This window comes from Syngnathus acus, chromosome 19 (genome assembly GCF_901709675.1).
Source record: "Syngnathus acus chromosome 19, fSynAcu1.2, whole genome shotgun sequence".
Lineage (NCBI taxonomy): Eukaryota > Metazoa > Chordata > Actinopteri > Syngnathiformes > Syngnathidae > Syngnathus > Syngnathus acus.
The window spans coordinates 3,255,980-3,281,363 of NC_051103.1; the positions used below are offsets into that span (position 1 = coordinate 3,255,980).

Genomic DNA, 25,384 nt, shown 5'->3' on the forward strand with positions numbered 1-25,384 from the left:
CTAACAAGCCACAATCAGGGCTATCCACTTTTTTTTTTAAATAAACTTTTTTTTAATATGGCAATAGGTGCATAAAAGATTCTTTGCATTGCATTGTGCAAGTGAGGCCTTGCTTTTCAATGGACAGCTGACAAAACATCAACCCAAGTTCTTTTTTACTCGACTAAGTGGAGACAGAAGTTGTGCATTAGCAGTCATTAGCTAATGCTAGCTGCCAAAGTCAGATCAAATAAAGAGCTTAAGTGAATTTTGTCAAGCGGGTTCGGGCTTGGATAACCAAGCAAATTTCAATCGAAAGTATACTTCTGTTTCAAAACGCACGAAATGTATAACGCTGTGCTTAAAATGCAAATGAGATATTTGTTCAAATTTGTATCCTAGTTCTACAAACAGCCGCGTCCGACGAAAAAATAAAGTCAAGAAAGTTCATTATAGAACAAAAAAGTGACAGTTGTTTTTCCGACATTGCATCTGATCAATGCGTGGTGACTACAGACGGATAAATGATGTCGCCTCCGTTTAGGGACTCCTGGAAATTGACATACTGCCAGGTTGGAGGAGGCTGGGGTCGATTGAGACTGCCTACGCCCCCTCCGGGTGTGTCATCCGTATGGATGTACTGTCGTGTTGCGCCTCACGTGTTCTTGAAGGTGCCAATAATATCGGATCTATCCTGAAACACAAATAGTGTGTTTTGCTACAGTGCCAATTAGCAGCAGAAATGCCACTGATGGATCTGTCTCGGGTTGGTAAAAACTTTTTAGTAGATTTCTAATTTTAGGAAAGCTTCAATTTGATCTTAATCAAAAAAAAAAAAATTGGGTGGTGGTTATTCTAATTTCAAAATCAAAAAACATGACAATTCATTTTCCAAATAATCTTCCACTGAAAGCTGATGGGTGGTTGGGATCACTGCAGGTTGCACGCTCGCACAGAAATAGTGAGAAATGAGCTAGAAGTGACGGCACCTGTCTGTCCCAGAATGGCAAGAGTGCAAAGGTTAACTGAGTCACGGGTGTTTCCATGGGAGCGTGTGGTCAGAGGGGGGCTCAAACAGAGCAGGTGGCCACTAAGAAGTCACATAAATCGGACTAAAATGTCCATGTGACAAGAAGATCAACATTATTTTCTTTTATATTGCTAACTACATTTTTGTTGAAATGCTTGCAAAACACGGCAAAGGAGGCGTCAGCTAATTATTTTGGCGACTGACGATAGAGGGGCGTGCGTTTTGATGGCGAGGGCGTGGAAATGGCAGCTACTCGGGATGAGCAGATGAGCGCTTCCCCTCAGAGACACTAAACCAGCACAAGAGGATTCGTGTTGGACACTCAAGACTTTCAAAATCCTCCCAGTGGGGGACTCGGGTCGTCTTGGGGGGGTGATCGTTCCTGAGAGGAAGCGCAGACAGAACATGGGGCGCGTTTTGACGCACGGCGCGCAACTTTGGCACCACTTGTTCCAGCTCCGAGGAGATCTTTTCTTCTTTCGTCTTTCAAAACGTGCCTTTTAAAAACAAAAACATAACTATGAAGACTCATGGGATGTAGTAAATGGAGAGCTGCGTTCAATTTGGGACACCTCAAGGTGCAGTCCAAGCTGTCAGTCTTCTTGACCATGATCATCCTTTTTGTTTATCTCTTTTATTGCCTTAACGGATTCTGCGAGTCCTTGCCCAGACCCGTTTATGACCAACAGACTCACCACCTCAAGGACAAAAATGTCCACAACCACGCACAAGTGGCATCGCCGAAGCAAGCGTCATTTGCACGGGACCAACTATCGGACGTTCCATACGGCGCAATTAACAACACGATCTCCATCGCGAATAACTTTGGGAGCAAAACGTTTCCTCAGGCTATCATCATCGGGGTGAAGAAGGGAGGAACGAGGGCTCTTCTGGAGTGCTTGCGCATCCATCCGGACGTGAGGGCAGTCGGAGCCGAGCCTCACTTCTTTGACCGCTTCTATGATAAAGGGCTGGACTGGTACAGGTAAGATCCGGATTTAGATCATATAGCAACCGGCAGAAATGAAATCGGAATGGAGTAGAAACGACGCAAACTGAATTTGAATCAAATAAAGTAGGATGCGACTGAACAAAGTAGAAATTTTATACTCATATGTTGCATAAAGAATCTAGAGATCATTTTACAAAATTCAAAATTACATATTGCATTTGGGGAAAAACACATTACACGTTTTTGACCAATTGAATATCGATATCAATTTACAATCATTTCGATTTTTTTTTGCTTTAGACAAGAGTCAACACTTCCTGAGTGCTACTCTTTGTATTTGTTTTTCCTTTGTTAGTTCAGATCTGTTTGAATACATCTGCTGCTGTCTTCATTTATTTGATCTTTCCCTCACGGCATAATAAAGCGCTCGAGCTATCTCTCTTTCTCTCCCTCACTCTTCTACATGCATTTGAACCGCCTATGCCAATGTTTGCTCTCCAAATACCACTATCATCAACATTATAATACAGTAGTGTAGAAGGCCCATGTGTTCATCAAAAATCAATTTATGCATGAAATGCTTATTTAATGTATACACAGTCTGAATATTAAAGCTACACTTAAATATGGGCGGTTATACTTCATGATTTAATTCAAATATATTGCAGACAGAAGGTAAATTAAAAAAATGCATCTAAATACTTTTAAACAGTTCTTAATGCAAATTTACATAATACAAAAGTTAAATACAACTGAACTGTAGTTAGGTAGCGATCCTTTTACATACCACTAGAGGGAGCCTATGTAACACTAGTGGTTCTTGTATCACACTAAGAATCTTTGTTTTTAAAGGTCTTCTGACTCATTTGTTTCTGACTCACTTAAATGCAGACATGACTCGTATTGTGGCCCGACAATAACGCTTTGACGTGCGTTTGAATCTGTGACCAACTAAAAGCACACCAGTGAAGTTTAACTTCACTGCACAGGACACATTGCGAAACCTAGTGGTCGTGTATTTCTTGACCGTTAGCCAAAAAATAGCTGACTTGTGTAGATCAGTGTACCTTTAGTGATGCAATGTCTTGTCACTAGTCCATAAAAAGCAATGCTGTAAAAAAAAAAAAACACGACTACTGCACTATTATAAAATACTTACATATTTGGGACATGTGAAAATGTGCATACAGTTACCCTGGAGACCGATAATTAAATCCTCGTGTAGATGTTACCTCGAGGGAGCCATAGGACAGCCTAATTTGATTTTAATTTCATATCAGAATTTAATAGTTACATAAAACATATGGGGGTCATACTATTATGCAAAAAAATAACATTAGAATGTGGATGAGGAGATTTTCTTTATCTTGAGTGAGAAATGAGGGAGGATTTTTACAGGGATTTAGTTTCTATTTGAGTACAGTGAAATACAGTTTAGCCAAGGGTTGGTCTGATAGGTCCATAAAGCACACATGCAGTAAAAAATAAAAAGTATCATCTGGCATGGAGAACACTATTTTATCATTAGTCTGTTTGGTTGATTCCGAGGCATCTTCTCAAATTCAGCTTTCCATGAATAGAGCAAATAGGTCTGCATGATTACTGAACACAATGATGTTTTTTGCACGGCATCACGCGTGACACTCTCGGCAATATGACACGGCTAAGAGCTCGGCGGTGTATTCAGTCCCTTGCCAATAAATTGCTGTTTATTGAGCTGACACGCTGCTTCCCAAAGTGTCTGTGTTGGTCCCCCTGGGGGGGCGGCCTCCATCACCAAGGCGAGAGGGAGGATGGGCTTAGTGATGCTCTTCAGTCAACTGGTGTGAACGCTATAATAGTCATTATTTTAGTTTGGAAAATTTTTTGAATCGGAAGCGATTTTATACAGAAATGGACAAAGGGGCTTGGATTTTTTTTTTAAAAGGACGAACAAGCCTAACGTACAAAACACTAAGACGGATCAATACGGCCGTGTAATGATCAGGTCAGGGTGAGGCTCAGATGGAGCAGTCGACGAAAGCGTGTGTGTGTGCACAAGGCTCGGTTTGTTTTGGTTCGTAGCGCGTTTCCCAACAGTGATGCAATAAAAAGCCAGGAGGTGCTCATCTAATGCATTTCTGATGAGAGCATTGAATAGTGCGCCTAGTTCATTTGTGGACTCGTAAATGGACTCTCATGGCTATTATTTGTCAAGGTGGGTGATTTCATAATACAGAATGCGTCAATACAAAATAAAAGGAGTTGTTGAGATATGCTTCTATAATCCATCAATAGAATTCACAAATAGCTCAATTTATTATTGAACCTGACATTAATAAATGTACGTCATACAAAAGATGTATGCACATACAGGATGCCATGGGGAATGTGGTCGCCATGGCGACTTCCCGCCATGCATGTCTCATCTTATTACTTTGCCGCAATGGTCCGTTTGGCTCAAGTGATTTATTTTTATGATCAATGGTGAGTGTATCAGAGGTCTAATTATATTATTTGAATAAAACAACACCCTCGGATCGAAACACAGACTATTAATTTGAAGTCACCATCTCAAATTAAAATGATTCATTCTACGGTTAACAAAAAAACACTTTTTACTTTAGTCATGATAATTTCAGCTAATGGACTGGAATATGCCGCCGGTCTATAACTCTCATGTAATGTTATAAATTTTCCTCTTAGATTTTCGTGCCAGACGCACAGCTAAGAAAATTTTCGAGAAGCACCAAAGTCAGATTTATACCAAAGCCGTCGACGTCGTAAATTGTCCGCCTTCGCCGCGCCAGATTGACGTCGACTTGGAGGTCAGAGGAAGTTTCGGCTCAACAAAATTGCCATTGTGATCATCAAACCGCTGTCTATCACAAATATTGATTTGAAACTCTAATTTGTCATTTTTATACGTATGTCAACTGTTTTATAAGCACTTAAGATGAGACGCTGGCAATTACGGATAAGGTTTTATTAGGGTGACTAAGCTCTTGAAAGCACCACAACGGGTTGCATGTCAGAAGACCTTTCAAATGTTCCCTTTATGGCTCTCTAACTGGCCGCCCCGTCCCTTGTACTCGTTTATACAGCTCATTATTTGTCGCCATCGCTCTCGTGACGAAAGGGCCGCTTTAGCTCGCTCTCTAATGCGCTGACAGCACACGTCAACACTGTGCGAATTGGACCCGTGTAATGACAGGTCAGGCATTAACACGGACAGCTCAGGGACACGCAGGGGGAGGGGGGGGTTGCTTGGATGACAAGGATTAGGCCCCCCGGCCGCAGTCAAACGAGATCTTTTGGAGCATTAGTCGCTCCCCCTCCCCCCGAAACTTCACCTTGTACCGCACAATGATGGGATTTGTATTAGAACGATGCCGTTTTGACATTTGGAGTCTTATTAATTAAGCAAGTTTTGGTTTCTTGTTAGGAAAGTGGAAAATGGGATTATGTTTTACTTATATTGTTAAATTGGGGGATAATTAAATCTGCAAATTCTTATTTGCCAGAAAAACGGGAAAGCTAATTGTGGCTAACTTGTGTCCAGTTTGAGTAGATTGACTACTTGATAGTCCCTAAGTGTGAAAGTTTTTTTTTTTTATGCAGTGCCAAAGTCACCCCAGCTCACCTTCAATCTTAATGAGACAAGCGCCATAGAAAACAGATTGATGGATGTCTACTTTTCTCGTCCCTTCTTTTACTCCCTCATCTTCTTTTCCTTCCTCCTTCCTGCCCATTCATGGTGATTTGTTGCCTATCTTTGACTTCCATTGCCATCCTTTCTTTCCATTTCCCCTTCCCCTTTTTTTTGAACGAAATGAAAAGGAAATGAAAACAGAGCCGCGAAATGAAAGGAAATGAAGGGAAGGGTATTAAAAAAAGACCTTTGACACTTTATTGCCGGTTCAAAGTCTTTCTCATCCTTTCACTCAAACTCATTGCTCTCTTTTGTTTCAACACACATGACGTCCATGTGTTATGATTCCTTTAGCATAATCTCACGCTAAGTACGACTCCCATATCAATTTGAAGAGTTGTGGCGTGCCAGGCCAATCGAAAATCATGAAAGCGAACTGGAAAGTATCACTTTTAAACTCTCCGCTTTCAAAGCGCTGTCTGCTTCTTTGAGCTCCGACGAGAGAGCCTTGGCCCCTCGTGCTCAGCTGCGAACCAACTAAAACACATGGACATCCTTAAAGGAAGCATTTGGCAAATTGTTTTAGAACAAACGCTTATATGTGGAAAAGCCTCGGATTTGCCATCGACTGGAAGTGATTCTGCGGTTTCCTGATGGAGAGTGAACGTTTTGTGTGGACGTGTGTGTGCGGGCCCGTTCACACGATTCTTACCTGAAGTTCCATCAACTCTTCTTCTCGCCACTGTAAACAGATAAATATTTGTCATTTGGCCGTATCGATCAAATCGTATCGATCCTTCTCCTCTTTGCTTTTATCACGTCGTTACAGAGGAAATGCATGAAATATTCAATCATGTTGACAAGGGGTTGTTACTCCTCTCCGTCGTTGACATTTACACCTCAAGGTCGGGGTGTCACCCGAGTGGATTTATCGGCTTATTGAGGCCACTCAAACTGTGCAATTCAAAGCCATTGGCCGAGTTCTTTTTTTTTTCTCGTTAGGTCAGCGTCTCTAAATCTGTCTGCTTATCGACTCATCTTCTGCCCCCGTATTTCTTGCCTCGTGGCTTTAAGGGAAGCGACGTTGCGTAATTCAGAAGGGAGCGGGATGCGCTACTTAGCCAAGAATGCCCAGGTTTTATTTCCTGTCAGTGAGTTTTCGAGCGATCGCGAGGGAATCTTTGGGTGAATTCCTCCTTGTGCACATTTTTTTTTTTTCACAAGTGGAAAAAAAGAGCAATGTATATGCTGCAATAAAGAAGGCTTTGTGCAGCAGATGGAATGGGGGGTTGGGGGGGGAATGCTTTTTAAGCTGCATCAATGCTTAAAGGAAATATTTTTAGCAGGATGCATGTCACAAGCAATCAGCGCTACACGCGTGGAAAGAAATGCACTCGCCGGACACAAAAATTAGGAACACCTGCACAATGTAGAGAAACCGCATCAAGCATTCAACTGTTATAACGCTCAATTTTGATGGACGCTGTTATAGCGGTATTAATCAAACAATATGGTTATTGTTACTGGGGCGTGCGGTGGTTTAGTACTGCGTATTGAGAACTTGCGCTCGTCAAGACGGATAGCGTGAAATAATAGCCGCCGTCACCACAAAATAAACATGTCGTTAAACAAATACCGCAATGGCGCTTGTATTGTACTGTATTGCTAATGTTGGCAGCTGGTGATTTACGATCAAGAACCGCACACTAAAATAAATTACCTCTTTTTTTTTTTTTATAAAAGGATGAAATGTGTACTTGTTATTTTTAAAGGACGATCGTAATTCTTGAGCTAATTCTTTTTCTTTAACTTAACTTTAACTTAATCTTGCTCTGACTGTGCCATTCAAAATGGAGTCAGAATTTAAATTCCATGCATGGCCTTTGCATCTTTGCAAGAAAAACATCATCTTGACATGAAACCTAAACAAAAACAAATATCATTCCTGCTTCCCTGAAAGGTGACACTTTTATGCAAAATATTGTTTAAACTCCTCACCAGCTTTGAATCACATTTCGCAATCTGCAACATTGCAGGATTCATATACAATAAAAGTGTGACGACTTAATTATGGCTGCTTGTGGTTTTAATCTGACGTTAGTTTGCAAACAAAAAATATGACAATGAGCCAGAAAACTTTAATTATAAGTTCACAGCTATAATTCATTTTAAGTACATGGTGAAGGAAGGCAATCCTCCCAATTTTAATTACTATGCGGTAACAGGATCAAGCCTGAGCAACAACATTGTTTTTGAAAGGTTATTTTTTCACACTCCACTTCCATTATAATTACCATTGTAGGTAAAAGACTCAAAACACTTGAAAAATGCACACAAAAATGCTTCCAAATTGCCTCCACCCGGTTTAGTGTGTCTGGAAGGGCAGGTAATTATTGATTGTGTGTAGCTGTCAGTGGTGTCCACCTCTGTTTAATGTCTGACGACCATAGAAAGAAAAGTTGAGAAGAAGGAGCGGGTTGATTTTGCTCAGCATGAAAACCAGTCCTCATCCTGAAAGCAATAAAAAAACACCACCGCTGTATCTGTCGGTGGTAGAACTCTTCCTGAGTACGTCCTGTCTCCTCTGACGTAAACACACAGTGAAGAATCAGCTAACTGTCAGCGATGCTGGCCCTCGTTATGCGGGGAAATGAGATTAATTATTCCGGGAAGACAGCCTGAGCTCAACAGTCGGTCGGGACAAGCAGGACAAGACATAGAGGGTGGAAACAACCAGAACCACTTACTGCCTCACTTCAGTCCAAATAGACAATTTCATGGGAAAATTCCCATTAATATTCAATTTCGGTAAAGATGTGTAAACAGAAACACAAAATAGAAAAATGATATTAATTGCATGCAATTTTAAGGAAAATGCGACATTAGTATGTATATGTATTTTTTTATTGATCTATCATTTTTGTTTCTCTATCAAAAGTAGTAGTGGTATCGGTACCTGGTATCGGTACAAGCGACTATTTAGAAGTTGAGCACTAGTGTGGAAAAAAAGCGGTGTCAAATATCTTGGACCCTAATTTGCTCTGGTAACCACGAAACAAGACACACTTCAAATCCAGCAGAACGTAACAAGAAATATTTACAGTAGCCCAAAAAGGGAACATAGTGTAAAAAGACTGCTCGACGGTATACGAATAGCAATTGAGTGAAACGCTATTTCCAGTCTGACAATCTGGCTTTTATTTTCCTTTCAAAGAAGCTGTGAACAATGAACCTGAAAAACCGCAGGGAGCAACAGGCGGAAACTGCTCGGAAGTGACTTTGTCAGGATCAGACAGTATCGAGCGCTCTTATTGGCCGGCTCCTGGGGAGTTGCCAGCCAATTTCACGTTGAGTCGATTAAACTTTGTCTGAGGCTGTGTACCGGTCTCCTGTGCGTATGCACATTTACAGGACATGTTTTATTGGAGTTTTTTTATTTTTATGATTCTGTTGTTGCCTGGGATAGCCTTAAGCTCACCCGCTACTCTAATGAGGACAAACTGTATGTAAACAAACATGCTACTAAATCCAAAGTCTCATCGCTATTAAGTACACGATGGCACTTTTAAAATGCTCAAGGGGTGCAAATAGTCCGCACAAGATCCTTATAAGGCTGCGCCGTTGCGAGTTTGAGCCTCTCCCGGAAAACACGCACTAATTATGTTTACTGGAAGAGACGAACATGCCTTGGTGACACAAAAGCTGTAGTATGAAATAAAGGCTAAAAACCACACCCGTTGGGAAAAAAAAGAAACAACTTTTCTTAATGGATGAAATATGTCATTTGTGTATGTTCCACAGTGCTCATCCACAGGGATATCGCAGCCGCATATTTCCATTTTAACAGCCCAATTATGGTACTGTGGTAAGGACACTATGACATCACTGGGGTCGGGAAGTAACGCCAATCTGTAATTTGCTCATCTCTCCGCCCCATCTTCAGCGGGTCCATCCTGTGTTTAGGAGAGCGGACTGAAGGCTGGGTGGAGTAGCGTCGAGATAAAGTGGTCCACATGTGGGCCCGGCGAGAACACGGCTGCAGATTTTCCCATTCGATAAAGCGAGCAATCAGCGGCGACACGTATGCACGCTGATTGCCGAAGTACATAAACTATAATGTAATTAAACGCTCGCCACATGTTCAATAAGCGACAAAAAGCGTAATCTAAATGGACAATCCAGACAGACAATGTTGCCCTAACAAAGCTAGAAATGTTCAACGCGGCAAGCAATTACGCAAGCAAGAACAGGAAACGGACAAAGTCAGCAGGAATGCACCAAAGAGGAACAAGCGAGCTGGCACAGAGACGAGCCATCATAGCGGCCTAAATACATCGGGAGAGGTAATATGAAACAGGTGAAAGGGGGGGTGGGGGGTGGGGGGGGGGGGGTGAAGAGCGAAAACAATTCTGACGGTGCAAAATACTTTTTCTTTCCTGAACAATGTCGTCAACTACCGGCCTGTGTACGCTCCAAGTTTTGCGGTATTTTTTGTTTTGACACCGCTGTCATCATTTCATTCCCTTGTTAGCATACCGACAAAAATCACGTTATCTGCTTGACTTATGTGACTATTTACAGCTCAATCAAACATTCAAGTACAAAGGGCAGCTTCCTGCCTTTTTCAGGTCACTGTGGTTTCTAAGGACCCTGAGTGACCAGTGCTCACTAACTTGTGGCTTTCAGTCCTTGTACTGGTCTGGTTTTCCCCTCAGCTACACACATTTTTCCACGCTTTTCCAACCGACCTACCCCAGAGATGCAAAACCTCTATGGCGAGAAAAAAAAAAGACTTTTCACTACACAGAAGCGTCTGCCAATAGTAACCTTAGGTGTGCGGAATTGTGTACCGCACACGTGCACAGTTTTTTAAGTTCCCCCTGCAAGATGAGTGATCTTAAGAACCATAATGACGCAGTCAGAAAAAAACACCAAATCAAATTGTGGTCTACTGAAAGGAGATATTAAAGTTCTTTGGTTGAAAACGCAACAAAATGCCCTCATTTTCCATGGAGTTGATTACAGTTTTTGCCGGCTTCCAATCGACCCACAGAGGCTTTTATTTGCTCTCAGTAATGACAAACGTCTCCCTCCGTCCACATCTTTGAAGCGCGCTTAAGTGGTTGAGGATGTTAATATTTTTTTGCGTTAATCCAGTAGATTCCATTGGAACAAAACAGAACGGGTTGTGTAGAAGAGGAAAGAGGGCAAGCGTGTATGAGCGTGTAGGGAAGAAAAGTGCACATGATGACAACTTGCATTAAATGATCCTCAGTGATTATACCCTGTGGCTTGGCCTCGTGAATCACTACCATCTGACTCTGAAATTTAGGCTGGAGGAGTCCATTTTCTCATTGGGTGAAGGGTGGGGGGGGATAAAGAGGGTCCGGAGATCTGTCTGTGTCGCCGCGGATCACGGCTTTCGGGGTACTGAACGTCAGGAGCGGAGAAAAACTTCCTAAGTCAGAAACACTTCCTTCATCTCCCCTAAATAGCTCGCACAAACACTCTCATCTGGTGCGGGGCTGGACTTTCATTGCTCCCAGATGTGGATCCGCATGTGAGGATAGTTGTGTGTGGTTATGTGCCAGTGTGTTGCGTACAAACATAATGAAAACGTGTGTGCCCTGAAGATGGAAACAAAGCAAAGGCGGGCAAGAAAACCAGTGTCTTTATATACATGCAAAGCGGAACCACGCATTTTGACCACAATCTGTTCTAGGATGTCTGTTATTTTCCAAATAGGAAATAATGAAAAGAAAAAAAAAAAAGCCTCATCCGTTAGATCCGATGCAATTAAGAAACAGACAATTTTTCTCCTGGAAGTATCTTTTTCGAATGAATTTGAGGTTAGCGCTAGCTATAGCATACCTCGCTCACATGTGTTCATATTCAAGTCGTAAACAGCAACCTGCAAACCGGCTGCCTTGTAAATGGGCCCTAATAAAGCTCAAGACCACACAAGACTTGTACACATGTGTACGGCCAGATAATCTGCCATATGTTAACACAAAAGGAAATGTCGCTTCCTGGATCCCTAAATTTAAGGGAAATTGGTTAATTAGTCTTTGCTTAGTTGTCCTACCATAAAAAACATCACAACCTAACCTCCCTTGTTGACAGAAAAAAAAAAAGTCTTTCCAAGATAAAGTGTCGTTCCAGTCTAGTGAGTGACTTGTGTTTTCTTTGCTGCCACTGTCTCTTTGCTCGGCCTCTATCGTGGATTTGTTGCTAACCGCCACCCGACATTCTTCAAAAGCTCCATCGCTGTGTGGGCTTCTTTCGTGATTGCGGGCCCAGTGGTTGCTTTCAGATCTACTTGAGGTCAGTCAACTGTGGAAGGTTTTCTTTCCAGAAAGGCAACATGGATGTTTGCTGGGAGACACAAGCTTGCGGTGATCAATTTCAGGATTTTCTACTCTTGGCTAAACTGTGAAATACAATACAAGCAATTTTTTTGAGATTATCCATGTTTTTTTTCAGAACTTTATCAGTCCTATTTACTAACTAAAGTGGGAGTTCATATTATTAATATTTATCCACATCCATATTAGTTAGCAAGATACTTCCTGGTTCATTTAACATTGCGTAAAATGAAATGGCCATTTAATTTAAAAAAAAAAAAAAATTGAAAATATTTGTTTCTTTGTATCACACATACAGGCTTGAAGAGGTCCAATGGAAAAAGTGTCAACGTTACCCGAGGATGAGGCAGCATAATTAAATGAGTGAATTTACTACAACAGCGGAAAAATAAATAAATAAAAAAATAAAAAATAAAAGAAGAAAGAGGTTCCTCAGTTGGAGTTTCCTCCCTAAAAGTGTTGCTAACTGTTCCTTGGCTCCAGATTCTACACACCACTCACGTCACACGGTGCCTGAAATAAATCTGTGAACCACAGTTTCACTTAAGCGGCCTCAGAGCGAGAGGCTGCTTCTGCTGCTACTCACACTTTGGCCTCCATTGCTCTTTGAAATACACCCTCATCCATTTTCATACAAGCTACTTTATTGTTTTGAACTTTTCTCCCCCGTCTGACTTTGTTTCGCTTCAGCCCATGTAATACAACTCTTACGAAAAGTTTGGTGTCGCCCCGATATAACAGAGTCGTCTCCATCAAAGCTCTAGACGCCTTTCACTTAGAAACCAACCGCAAAGCCCAAACTAAATCTGCTCACTCCAGAGAAAGGGAGGAACTTTGCTGAAATAATCCGAGAGAGCTTTCTCACGTGTAACTCTGGCGCTGCTCCCCCACCGCGATGTCTCTCGCTTGTCAGATGTCTCGGAGATGTACCGAAAATCCCCCCTTTTGTCTCCCTTTGCGTGAGGGAAGTTGGCAGGATGCTGCTCACAATGGGGGTTACGACATTCCATTTTTTTACCGCTGCGCTAGAATCTGCATGAAATATATGAGCCCAGTCACTTTTCTTTTTTTTTTTTTACCATTCCATTCCCAATCTGCTTTGGCACGGCGGCCCCATCTTTTTTTAAAAGTAATACGTCCTCTGAACTCCAGTCGTCATCTTATACGAGCGATGAATCAAGAAATATGTCAACACACCGAAACCTTGAAAACTCAAGAACGGACAAGAACAATAATAAGCGGAGGGCCAAAAGCAATAGCCGAGATTTAACGAGAACACGTGGCGCTTGGTGAGATTATCCTTGGATAACCTCGGGTACCATTGGCACCACAAATCTTGACAAGCGTGTTTTTTTTTTCTATTCCTGAGCAACACCTGCACAAATTCATGAGCTTGATCAAAAAAAATGCTTTTACAAAGATAATACCATTTCCAGAAAGCTAGCATATAATGTGCCACATGGGGCTAATTATTCCACTCCTCTTCCAGAAGCAAAAAGGTGGAGGTATGTTCCCAAGCTATAAAAGTCAAGGCTACCTCTTTACATCTAAGTCTATTGCAGTGATGTACAACTGCGCTGTTTTTTTAATATCGAGTCCCTCTCATGTCATTAAATAAAGCAAAAAGAAATTTGCAGGATTTTTGCTCAGCACCGTAAACTACAAGCAAAAATAAACACCAATGTTAAATGACTGGCGGTGTTTAATAAAATCGAGGAGACTTTCTTGATTGCATCTGTGGGGTCCTGGAATTATTCTAAAAAGAAAAAAAAAAGAAAATTGACGAGTGACTCATAAGAAAGCGGACAACAGCTTTTGTGGAATACTCCAGGGAATTCAAATGAGGCTACAAAATCAGCGGTTTGACAGCCATTCTAGTTGAGTGTGTTTAAGAGCAGGATGCGAGGAAGTGAGTCATCTTGTGGTTTCCTACAGTAGCCGTTCGTAGTCGGCGCTGATATGGCCACTCCATCATTGTCGCAGGCATAATCGCACATTAAGTCCACTAATAGCCAAGCACAACAATCAAGAAGCCCACAAGGCATCTGAAGTTTGGGTTTTAAGATTTTCTTCCCCCGCTTTCTTCTCAGGGATCTGATGCCCCGAACACTAGATGGTCAGATCACCATGGAGAAGACCCCCAGTTACTTCATAACAAAGGAAGCCCCTCGCCGTGTCTACGCCATGAGTCGCCACACCAAGCTGATCGTGGTGGTGCGGGACCCGGTGACCCGCGCCGTTTCCGACTACACGCAGACCGTGTCCAAGTCGCCGGGCCTCCCTTCCTTCAAGAACTTGGCGTTCCGTAATGCCACCACGGGTTTGATTGACACCTCTTGGAGCGCGGTGCGGATTGGCATCTACGCCAAGCACTTGGAGAACTGGCTGCGCTACTTCCCGCTTTCCAGCTTCCTGTTTGTCAGCGGCGAGCGTCTGGTGACGGACCCCGCCGGGGAGATGGGTCGCGTTCAGGATTTCCTGGGACTGAAGCGTGTGGTGACAGATAAGCATTTCTACTTCAACCAGACCAAAGGATTTCCCTGCCTGAAGAAACCGGAGGGGAGCAGCAGGCCACGCTGCTTGGGGAAGTCAAAGGGCAGACCCCATCCGCAGATCCCCTCCCAAGTCCTGCTCAGACTCAGAGACTTTTACAGACCTTTTAACCTCAAATTCTATCAAATGACGGGTCAGAACTTTGGCTGGGACAACACAGCTTGACACCAAAGCTTTTGAAAGTTGACAGCGGCGAGAGACAATGTGCATTACCAAAGTTTTTTACTGTGTTAAACAGTCCTTGCAATCATTTCACTAGCTTTAAAAAAATGCAACAATCAAGCTAAATAAATGTTCGGTTTTATGTGGTGAGAATTTTATAGATTAGCTCGAGTGCTATGATCAGATTACGACATAGCGCGAGGTGTGTCAGAAAAATTCCAGAACTTGGGTCACAAAAGCAAAGCAATATCGCCCCCCTGTGGGTGCTTCACTACCATGCCCTGAGCATCTGACAGTTCCTGGCCAGACAGAACTTCCCATGCTGGAGAAACCTTCTTTGTCACCCGACCAAAGGGGCAACGTGTTCATGATAAAAGCTAGCGATGGGAAAATGAAGCTTCAATTTTGCTTCATGAACCAGTTGTATTTTTGGCTCCTCAAAACGGCACTGTTGGTTTTAAGAAAGGGTTAAAAAAAAAAATGGACAAGCCCTGGAAATTTTCTGACACACCTTGTATATGCAGTAAGAGGCATTTATATTTCCTTCCCATGGAACTCCATATCCTGTACTGTCTTTACAATTTTACAAGATGAAAGCACGGAAAGATGCAGCGGAAAGAGGAGCAAACAAGCACTTTGCAAAGTGTTATTTATGTTGCAGAACTCTCTAATTAGAATTTTTTCTTGCGGAACATCCACAACCCGTACTCTCATTTAGCTGTACAGTTTATTTCAGAGATCCTAATTTATAAGATGACAAGATATTATTGAAATGTTTTTCCTGAGACTTTTGTATAGGGAATTCTGCTGAAATTCTGACTAAAGTTTTTATTCTGAAATGTGTTTTGTATTATTTAGCTTAGTGACTTTCTAAACTTGCCTGCTTGGACTCCCCTGATCTGCCAATGAAAATATTGCACAAGTTTGCAGGGAAAGGGTCAATTATAAATTTGAGGTTAGCCTTTCTGATGTCTCAGCAATCAATTCAGCCGGCTGATTGGAGACCTGGCGATCTTTGACATCTTCAACCCTCCCCCCCTTCTCTTGACCTTTTGACCTGTGAGTCTGCTCATCATATAGTGCAGAGCAAAACCCCCAACTCAGTTAATGGAGTCGCGTTTCGTGAGCCACACACAATGTGATCTAGATCCTCAACAAAAAATAGGAAAGCCTCCATATTAAGATTGCATCATCAGGACTTCCTCTGCACGGGAGACAACGTGGATCAATAAGTGTCCGCTTTGTTTATAGGCAGCGAGGTTGTGCTTATATGTGCTATGTCTCACTGTCACTTTGATTTAGCTCAAGGGTCAAGCGTAGGTCGCCATTAAAAAATTGTAGAATATTATTTAACGCTTAATTTATGTGCGATCGATACGGAGTCTAAACCACACCCGGGGATTTATGTTTTTGTTTGATTGGAATATTATCGGCCTACCTTCATAATTTACATCAGCGGCTCTCAAAGTGTGGCAGCAAATCCCTCATTCATCATCGGACTGATGTTAGTGAGGCCTAACTATATCGATATGTAAACAAGACGCTTGAGCTGCAAGCCCTTTCTACCATAAAGACCTGGCTTGGGTCCTAATAGCTTTGTTGATGCTACGCTGAAATTCCGCTGGTCCGTGTGTGTCTCCATGCAACAGTGAGGATGCACGGTATCCATCACACTTGAGGTTGAATAAATCCTAACTATACACAGACAGCGGATTATGGTTATTCATCATTATCATTGGGACAGAAAAAATATACTTTAGTACTGCCCTATCTGGAAAAACATAAGCCGGGTCACTTGGATCTCAAGGTGCTACACCTTTAGTAATATTTAAAAATATTCCGTGAATTAATTCTAATTTATTGTTATTTATTTATTTAAATTGAATTACTTGAATTTATTTTATTTATACACTAAATTATTTAAAAAATAAAAAAAAATTCTAAACCTCAGTTACCCGTTATGAAAGACCTGGCCTATAAAAATGAAACGTTGCCCTTGAGCACACAAGTTTGCCCACCCCTTCACTTAAGCCATAATCTTGCTGGCTTTCCATTTTCTAAATTGCGTTGCTTCTGCTAGCATTCCGGCTCACACACAAAAATCATCTCATTGAAGGATAAACCACTGGAAGCCGAATATTTGGGATAAGATACAGCTTGAAACAATTCTCTCATCATTATGGGACTGTTGGCAAACACGCATGACAACATGTATCTGACAGTAATGGAAGGGCGTGAGTCACTGGCTCGACGTTTTATACGAAGGCGACGGCATAGCTTCCAACTTAGCTCACAAGTGGAAGCAAACTTCAAAAACCTTTAATCCTTCAATCCTGCCGCCGTCTATTCATTAGAACTTCCTGACCGGCTAGCAAATTACACGGCATGAGATTGGTTTAATTATCCGTCCGAGTCCACTTTAACGGGCAGCGTTTTAATTAGTTTCAAAGTCAAACCGGTTTACATTGTGCGATTGGTCGCGGCTTCTCCGGCAAAATCCCGCCTGCGAAGGGTCGACCGTTTGCACCCGCGTTTCCTCTCAACCTGGCAGATCAAGGCAGCGCTGGAGACTCATATGATACGATAATTACTGGGAATACATCCAAATCCCCGTTGCTGCATGCTTGTATGTTCTATTTTCCGTTTGAGCGCTCTCCTGCTGACAGCTTGTTAAATGAACGGGCCCTCTCGTTGATTGCGGCGCGAGCGAACGCCAGGTCAAGTGAGGATTCGCGTTGCTTCGGCTCCAACGCGTTTGGTGGTTTGCTTGATTTACATTTCAGGGAAAGGAGGGAAAAGCAGCCAGGCGTTGACTAAATAAAAAAAATAAATGATTTGGAGAATCGGCTCAATATGTTATTGATGTTTGGAATCGGGTTGGCATTGAATGTGTAAGTCGGCAAAGGAGTAAACTTGCCCTCGGGGAGGATCATTAACACCTAATGAAACTGACCTCTCTGGTGGATATCTAGGGATGAACTTTGACCTCTTCCTAAAGTGCATGGCAAGTGCATAGCAAGTTCTTGGACAGAGGAGGACTTCGATACGGAACACCATGAAGTGCTTTAATATCGACCCGTGGTAATTAGTTCACAAAAACTATAAACGGAAGGTTTCAGTCAGCGCTTTAGTTTGAGTTAAATATGGGAAAAAGAACAACTGCAACTCCAAAATATATATATCTGGTTCCATCAAAAACACTTACATAGAAATGTTATCCTGTGTAATAGCGAGAAAATATTTTCTTGGTTTGTCATTATAGTAGTATGACATGGAATAAAATGAACGAAACTATGATGTTGAGTCAACATGAACTTTTTTTATGTTTGCTTAACTCGGTGATTATTAAAGTGTGGTACGAGTTCCACTAGTGGTAAGTGGGGCTCTCCCATTGTGGTATGTGGGGGGGAAAAAATGGAATGATATACAAATGGGGGGGAAAATGCAAACATTTAAAGGGAATGTCAACTCAGAAATGTCATACATTTGTTTTTCAGTTTTACCTAACATCCTAATATTATGTTTGAAAGAAATAAAGACCCTTGCTTCTAATTGTATGTTTCCCTTTTACCTCCCAACCTTTGTTTTTTTTTCTCCCCCATCCGAGCAGAGGGTAAATTAGATGCCACTCCACATAACAGATGTCGGGGGAGTCGTGTCTCCTCTCCTATGCCGCCTGTCCCTCTCCGAGGACTCACTTAGGTGGGATGAAGTTTCCACCTAAGCACCCATTGAGGAGAAACTCTTTGAGGATGTGATCGCCTTTCAAGAAGTTAAGAGAAGGATGCAAATATTTCAACTCGAAACTTGCCATATTTTTATATATTTTTTTATTATTATATACATTATGTATTATATCACATCTTGTTTTTATTTCATATTATTGTGAGACGCAAATATTTCAACTCGAAACTTGCCATACTTTTATTTTTATATATTTTTTTATTATTATATACATTATATGTTATATCACATTTTATTTTTATTTCATATTATTGTGAGTCACATTTTTATTTGCAGATTTGTGAATTGACCCCAAGGGCTGCACACAATAAAAAAAAACATTTAAATATTTTTTTATTATTATATACATCATATATTATATCACATCTTATTTTTATTTCATATTATTGTGAGACGCAAATATTTCAACTTGAAACTTGCCATACTTTTATTTTTATATATTGTTTTATTATTATATACATTATATATTATATCACATTTTATTTTTATTTCATATTATTGTGAGTCACATTTTTATTTGCAGATTTGTGAATTGACCCCAAGGGCTGCACACAATAAAAAAATAAGAAACTAGTAGTGACTGAGTGTCCTCGCTGACTTTCAGTAGTTCAGTCTGAGCACATATTAGCTGTCAGCATGAGAAAATATCATTAAGCTTTATTGTCTCCGGCAATGCCCCCAGTAGATTGGACCATGTCCTCTTCCTGTGTGCTGCTGGAAGCCGAGCTACACTTAATTCCCTCATAGGAGCCAGAGATAGGAACAATATCCCATCTCATCCCTTCTAGAACCTGACAGGACCAGATTTCGCCTCCCCAACTTTCATTATTTAGCAATAGAGGACGTTTTATTGAGAGGTTGCAAACAGGTTTGAGATTTACAGTTTTTCATCACGGGCGCAGAGCATATCGAGATTTACAGTGTCGAACGGAGGAGAGCGCGTATAAGCGAACGACTGGTGGAGGGAAAAAAAAGACTCAAGTGTGACAAATAAGAGTAAAAACATGGGATTGACAGCAATTAGACTGAATTTAGGGGCAGAGAAGATGGAGGTGGTCCAGTGTCCAGGTCAGAGACAAGAGACAAGACATTCCCAAGAAAAATAGAATTTGCTGGCCACACGCATTTTCCAGCTTTCTTTTCCTTTCGCTCCATGACAGGAAACACATGGGCTGAAATAGAAGATCCTCATACTAACTACAAACAGATGTGGTCATCATGCACGTCTCAAAAAAAAAAAAAGAATCACGCTTTATATGAATTCACTGACAATGTAGTCATAATTACTGCTGATCTTCCCCAAATTATGAGATTGTTTTTCCAGCCATAATGAGCCTATACGTTGCTGACGCTTAGTTGAGCTCAAACACGAACCCTAATGAAGAAAAGCTGTAAATTGCCATAAGTAAATATTATGTCATTATTTTTCATTCCTTATGACAATGACTTGTCATTTACCTGGCTAATATCCTAAAGCACAAGAGCCAAGAATTAGCCATTTTTGCCATAATTGAGCAGGCCGAATTACTAAGGAATGACAAATTTATACAATTGAGGTCAGCTTGGCCTTCGACAACCATTCCAGTTTTTTTTTTTTTTACATGATCCCATCGGAAATGTAATTTACCCACCCCTCAACGAAATGATACCCCCACTTACATCCCTTGATTGTAACGCTCCCATCCAACAAAACTCCATCCCAATATAATGGGCGCAAGGTCGTGGAGAAGTGGAGCTAAACAATTTGTGCAACTTCAAATGAGGAAATCAGATGGAGGAGAGTCCATTGCTTATTTATTCTTTCCAGACGTGAATTTTTTTTTCCCTTGAATTGCTATTTGATCACGAGTTAAATATTTAGAATGCAGCAACCACAAATTGCTAAAATGTGTACAAATATTTCAAACTGTTATCTACCTACTATAACCGCCGGTGCCGATAGATGTAATAAACTGAAATTTACAACTCACCGTATCGTATTGAACGTGTATTATAACTGAAATTCTTATTGATATCTGAATGGGTAATTTAAACGCCAAAACATCCCTTTTAGTGCCGGCGCCTTGAGAAAATCCATCCTGATCCAACCTTAATCTATGAAGCTAACCAAAACATAGCTTTCATGCCATAAGGCGTCCATCTGCACCGGGAAGGCTTTGCGGGTTTTTTTGGATCAATGTGCAGGCTGCATCATAATCAGTCAAACACACACCAATGTGCACGTTTGCCAAAAAACATCCCTGATCTGAGCTCAGGTAATAGAACACATCGTAACCAGCGCATGACCGGCAGCTGTGGGGCTTGATCAATAGGCAGCGAAAGGAACGAGTAATATGATATTGATGGAAGCACAATTACAGGGATGGTAAGCAGATGTATGTGATTTTACTTGTCTGTCTCCCCGCAAGCAGCCATGCGTGCACCTGGATGCGAGTTAATGCATGTAATTTTTTTTTCTTCTTTTTTTTTTACAACATAAATGTACCAAGCCTGATTTGGCGTTTTCTAACAAGCACTTCGCAGGCTCGACATCGATCGGCCCGAGGCCTGCGGGAAATCAATTACACGGTGACTATGTTGTTAATATCAACATTACACAGGCTCTCCATTTACACATTTATCAAGTGCTACTGAGAAATAACCATAGAGGGAAAAAAAAAAAAAAGTAGTAGCAGTTTCCCTTTTTGAGTCATTGGACATAGAAAGGTAGCCAGAGTGAAGGAACAGAAGGCCAACTCTGGTGGTCCAGAACATGACGTCACAGAAGAGGAAAACGACTTCGGGGTCAAAATAAATGACCGATGGAAAGAGAAGGAGGAGGTAAATCCTCTAATCCAAATATAGCAGATGTCGGCAGGTTTTCGTGGCAGACAGACAGATGAAGACTGCGAACTTCTGGTGTGGTCACTATCAAGTCACTGAAGGCGGGGGAAAAAAAAAAAAAAAAAAAAGTCAAAGCACGTGTTTAGACAGCCAACAGGCCAAGTATAAGTCTGCCGCCACCCCAGACGTAAGTCATCACGAGCAAGAACTGAAATGCTGACACACAGGTCATGAAATTCCACTTTAATAGACATTGCACTTGTTTTGATGTATTTCCATTCCCTCCATGGCTTGATATTGATAGACAAAGTTTTGGACCGCTACATGCCCACCCAGTAACAACTTTCCCGGCCATCTGCTGTTTGTGTCTTCATCCGCTCCCAAAGTTCACTTAATTAAACTCGATTGGCTTTTCGTAGCTTGACGGTCGTTAAGCGTGCCGACGGCAGGAAGTATACACCCAGGTGGTCTCCGGTACAAGAGACCTCCAAGACGTCAACGACAGATATGCGACATGAGGAAAAAGTCCGACATTTGAATCGAGCTCGCAAGTCACGAGTAACTTTTTTTTTTTCTGTAATCAAATCTATTTTCTTGGATCCGCAGACACCACAAAAGGTACTGGCAGCATCCCACACACACTCAGTTGGATCTTGTTAATTCACCCCAGGCAGTCTCTCAATAATAATAAAAACCACATATAAATCTTCCTTCCATTTTAATCAAGAATCAAATCAACAATCATTGTCGAAGTGCTGTTGATGTTCCCTTTATCCCTCTGTCTCTGCGGCGCCCACAGGCTTCCTCTCGTGACAAGAAGCCACGTGCACGACTGGGACAAGGCCATAATTGGTTCCATTCCTTTTTATTAAACTTATAGCCTGCATTGTTATTAGCTTGCCTGATGCCTTCCATATGGGATGTTACTAGCAAAGGCAAAAGGAAGGCAGCTTTTTTTTTTTTTTTTGCTTCCGATGTCAACGTTTGCTTTGAGGAACGGCCCAAATGTTATCCGATATGAATTCAGAACATTATCCCATCAGAGTAAATAATAGACTCATTTCTGCTGTGAAATTGCTTTTTTGTCTGCCTCTCATATTTTGATTCAGCTGTCTTAATACAGTCCCATTTTGGAGATCACGCAGATGACAAATGAGGACAAAGATGAGGAATTGGTGTTTTGGATTTACTTCTTAAGAAATGACTTCATTGCAGGATGATCAATGACGCACATGCATCAAACTTCTGTCGGTGAAATTTCCGAGCGTCGCCGTCGTTGTGATTCATCGAGTCGCAAAGCAACAAAGAACGTCACCCCTCTGAATCTTTTGAGAAGAACCGTGCAAAGTGATTCAGTTAGCATCCAAAACAATATTCTATTTTACATCAACATAATTGCTAACTTTTCGCGACTTATATGACAGGGAAAAAAAAAAAAACTTCCAGGCACTTCCATCTGCGACTTTAATTACAGCCATTCATCATTCAAGTTAAGAATGCTTTTTATTTTTTTTCACACGACACATAAGCGTATTAAGATGCGACTTCAAGGGGATATTATAAATAATTGACCTTTTTGATCTTACGAGTCCGCTGAAAATGTGTGGGAATGAATCAACTGCAAATTTGTGCTTCTTTTATTTTTCCGTCTAACATTTAATTGAAAATAGCAAAGCTGTGCCCATCCTTTCGAGACAATGCGTCATTGTTCCTGCTTAACGTATCACTCGGCTGTCATTAAAGAAATGTCTTGGCTCCCTTTTACATCCTTAGAACTCTTTTAAATTGTTAAAAAGAATGACACTCGGGGTCAAATGTGGCGTTCGATATTTCTGTCGGTGGGGGGGGGGGGGAGCAAGGAAGGATGTAAAGATTTGAGTCTGTGAAGACAGTTTGATGGACTGGCTTTCCTTAAGTATGCAATACGGGGGGATTCTAGCGGGGTAAAGATGATGAATGGATTAAGTTTTCTCTTGGCATCAATACATTTTCACTGGCAGTATATCGAGCTCCAAGAGGAGGAAAATTGCGAGCGTGAGTCACTCACATATGATTCTACGTTAGCCGTGGTGTAATTCAACTTAAGTACATTTACTCAACGACGGGGCTTCTGCTAAATTTTGGGCTCCTTTACAGTTCATTCTACTCAAAGCAAACACTTTAACAATTTCACTTACTTGAAATGACGAAGTGTTGTGGATGGCAGGAATCTGTTCATTTGCAAGGACCAGGACCCAGAGGAAATCAATCCAGGCAAACAAAAGCTTTCATTCAGCCCAGAGGTTGGAGACCAGGAAGTAGGAAGACCAACACCACTGTAGAGAGAGAGAAAAAAATTAATATAGACTGATCAAATATTGTAGCATGTACACAAATGGTCCGCTAGGACAATAAAAAGGGCAAATGGATATTGCACAACTAGCAAATCTATGAAAACTGTAAATAATAGCCTACACTTGCAATCGAGTGGTACTTCAAAAGTGAGTCATGAACTTGTAAAAAAATATAATAACAGACGTCTCATTTTCTGTTGATCCTTCTTAGATTTAGATTCATGTGACTACAACCATAATAGCGATGCAGTGTGATGAGTCATGGGATTATTTCCAGATATTGTTCAGAGGATGAGACCTTCCAATGATCTGATCTCCATTAGAAACTATTCACAGTTGCTAAAGATTAGCACTGATGTTAATGTTTACATCTAAGCGGCTATGTTCTTCATTAGAGTTCTAACACAAAGTCGCTTGGATTATGTGAAACAGAATTTAGAAAATGCATCACGATGGCACCAGTGATGGTTAAAAGAGGTTGTCGCTCCGGGGCATGCCACATGAAGAAGAGGCCATAATTGTGGAAGGTAGACATGCCGGGAGACAGAAAACATGCCTGAGCGACATGGTACAAAGAATCCTTGCATATTTGTGGTTTTGTTTTTATTTTATTTTATTTTATTTTTTTAAGTACAATATTGTAGTGTTTTTTTTTTTTAATAAGTGTGGCTGGAACGGATTAATGGCATTTCCATTCATTTTAATGGGCAAAGATGATTTATGTGGCCACGGAACCGAGCTAAATATAAATTTTTTATAATTAGCGTTTTTGCTAGACATAACTACACATTTTCAGAATGTGCACCCTAGTCAAATGTTTCCTTGTTTAAATTTCCCCCCCCTCACACACACCTGCAAAACATGCCAGCTGTAAATTTCTACTGCTTTTTTTCCATCCCATCTCAGTAAAATGATGGATGGCAATAGGCGCCTCTGTTTTCCTTATTCATTCTGCTTTTCAACAGCTCATTATTAGCATCATTTAACATTTCCTGCACGGCGCTGTCTCCCTGGGTGAGGACCCGAGCGGGCACGTTGTATGATTCCACCATGCAGACCAGGAAGTGTGCATTCCCTGCCTTGCCAACAACTGCAAAACCTAAACCTGGATAGGGGAAGGTTCTGGAACAAATTTGACCAGCCTATATGTTTAATGAGCTGAAGCAATACAATAATGGGACAATACAGCTCTTTGAGGAGCTGCTACAATTAATTTTTTTTCTTGTGTGCGTGTGAACTAAAATCACCGGTTAAATACGTCAACCTGTCTTTGGTTCCAGCACTGGAAAACCTGCTTCGCATTAAACCGCATCGCATGTGGACTTAGTGTAAACAAAAGACTAAGACTTCCTGGTTGCAGAGGCTCTCCTAGATGAAGACCTGCACTTAGAAAAAAGACAACGCAGCGTAAGGACTAACAAATGTGCTGCAGGCCTGAAAAGACTTGAGCTTGGCGAGGAACTGTCATTCTGCTGCCATGCCTCTAAGTAGTCACTGGCGTCTGTATTTCATCCTCTCTGCTTTCGTGTTTTACACAGGGTTACGCTGCTGGACCACAAATCTCCCGTCTGGTGCCGTTGGGGACAGCCAGTTGCTAAATAAAAACCGTGGTGGCGTAAGGATTCAGATCAGACAAATCTGCTTTGCTAATCGAGGGAGAGACGAAAAAGTCCTGTACTTATAAATTGACACAGCCGCGATGGCTCCTGTGTTATATAAGATTAAATTATGTATTGTCTTTTTGCATTTTTACTTAGGACTGACAAGATAATTACACTTAGATGCTGGCGGGTGGATCATCATCATCAAGAA

The 25,384-nt window shown here is 41.4% G+C and overlaps 1 protein-coding gene and 1 pseudogene across 1 annotated transcript in view; one reads left to right on the plus strand and one right to left on the minus strand.

The window, feature by feature from the left end:
• Positions 1–23,611, minus strand: part of tex2l (testis expressed 2, like) — a 39,856-nt gene extending 16,245 nt beyond the window's left edge. Inside the window, exons 1-2 of the mRNA XM_037277540.1 lie at positions 23,417–23,611; positions 6,305–6,334 (exon numbers count right to left, since the gene is read on the minus strand). The gene's annotated coding sequence lies outside the window, so the exon portion shown is untranslated. The remainder of the gene's footprint in view (positions 1–6,304; positions 6,335–23,416) is intronic.
• On the plus strand, positions 1,067–15,511 carry LOC119137963 (annotated as a pseudogene).
• Positions 23,612–25,384: the final 1,773 nt, after the last annotated feature.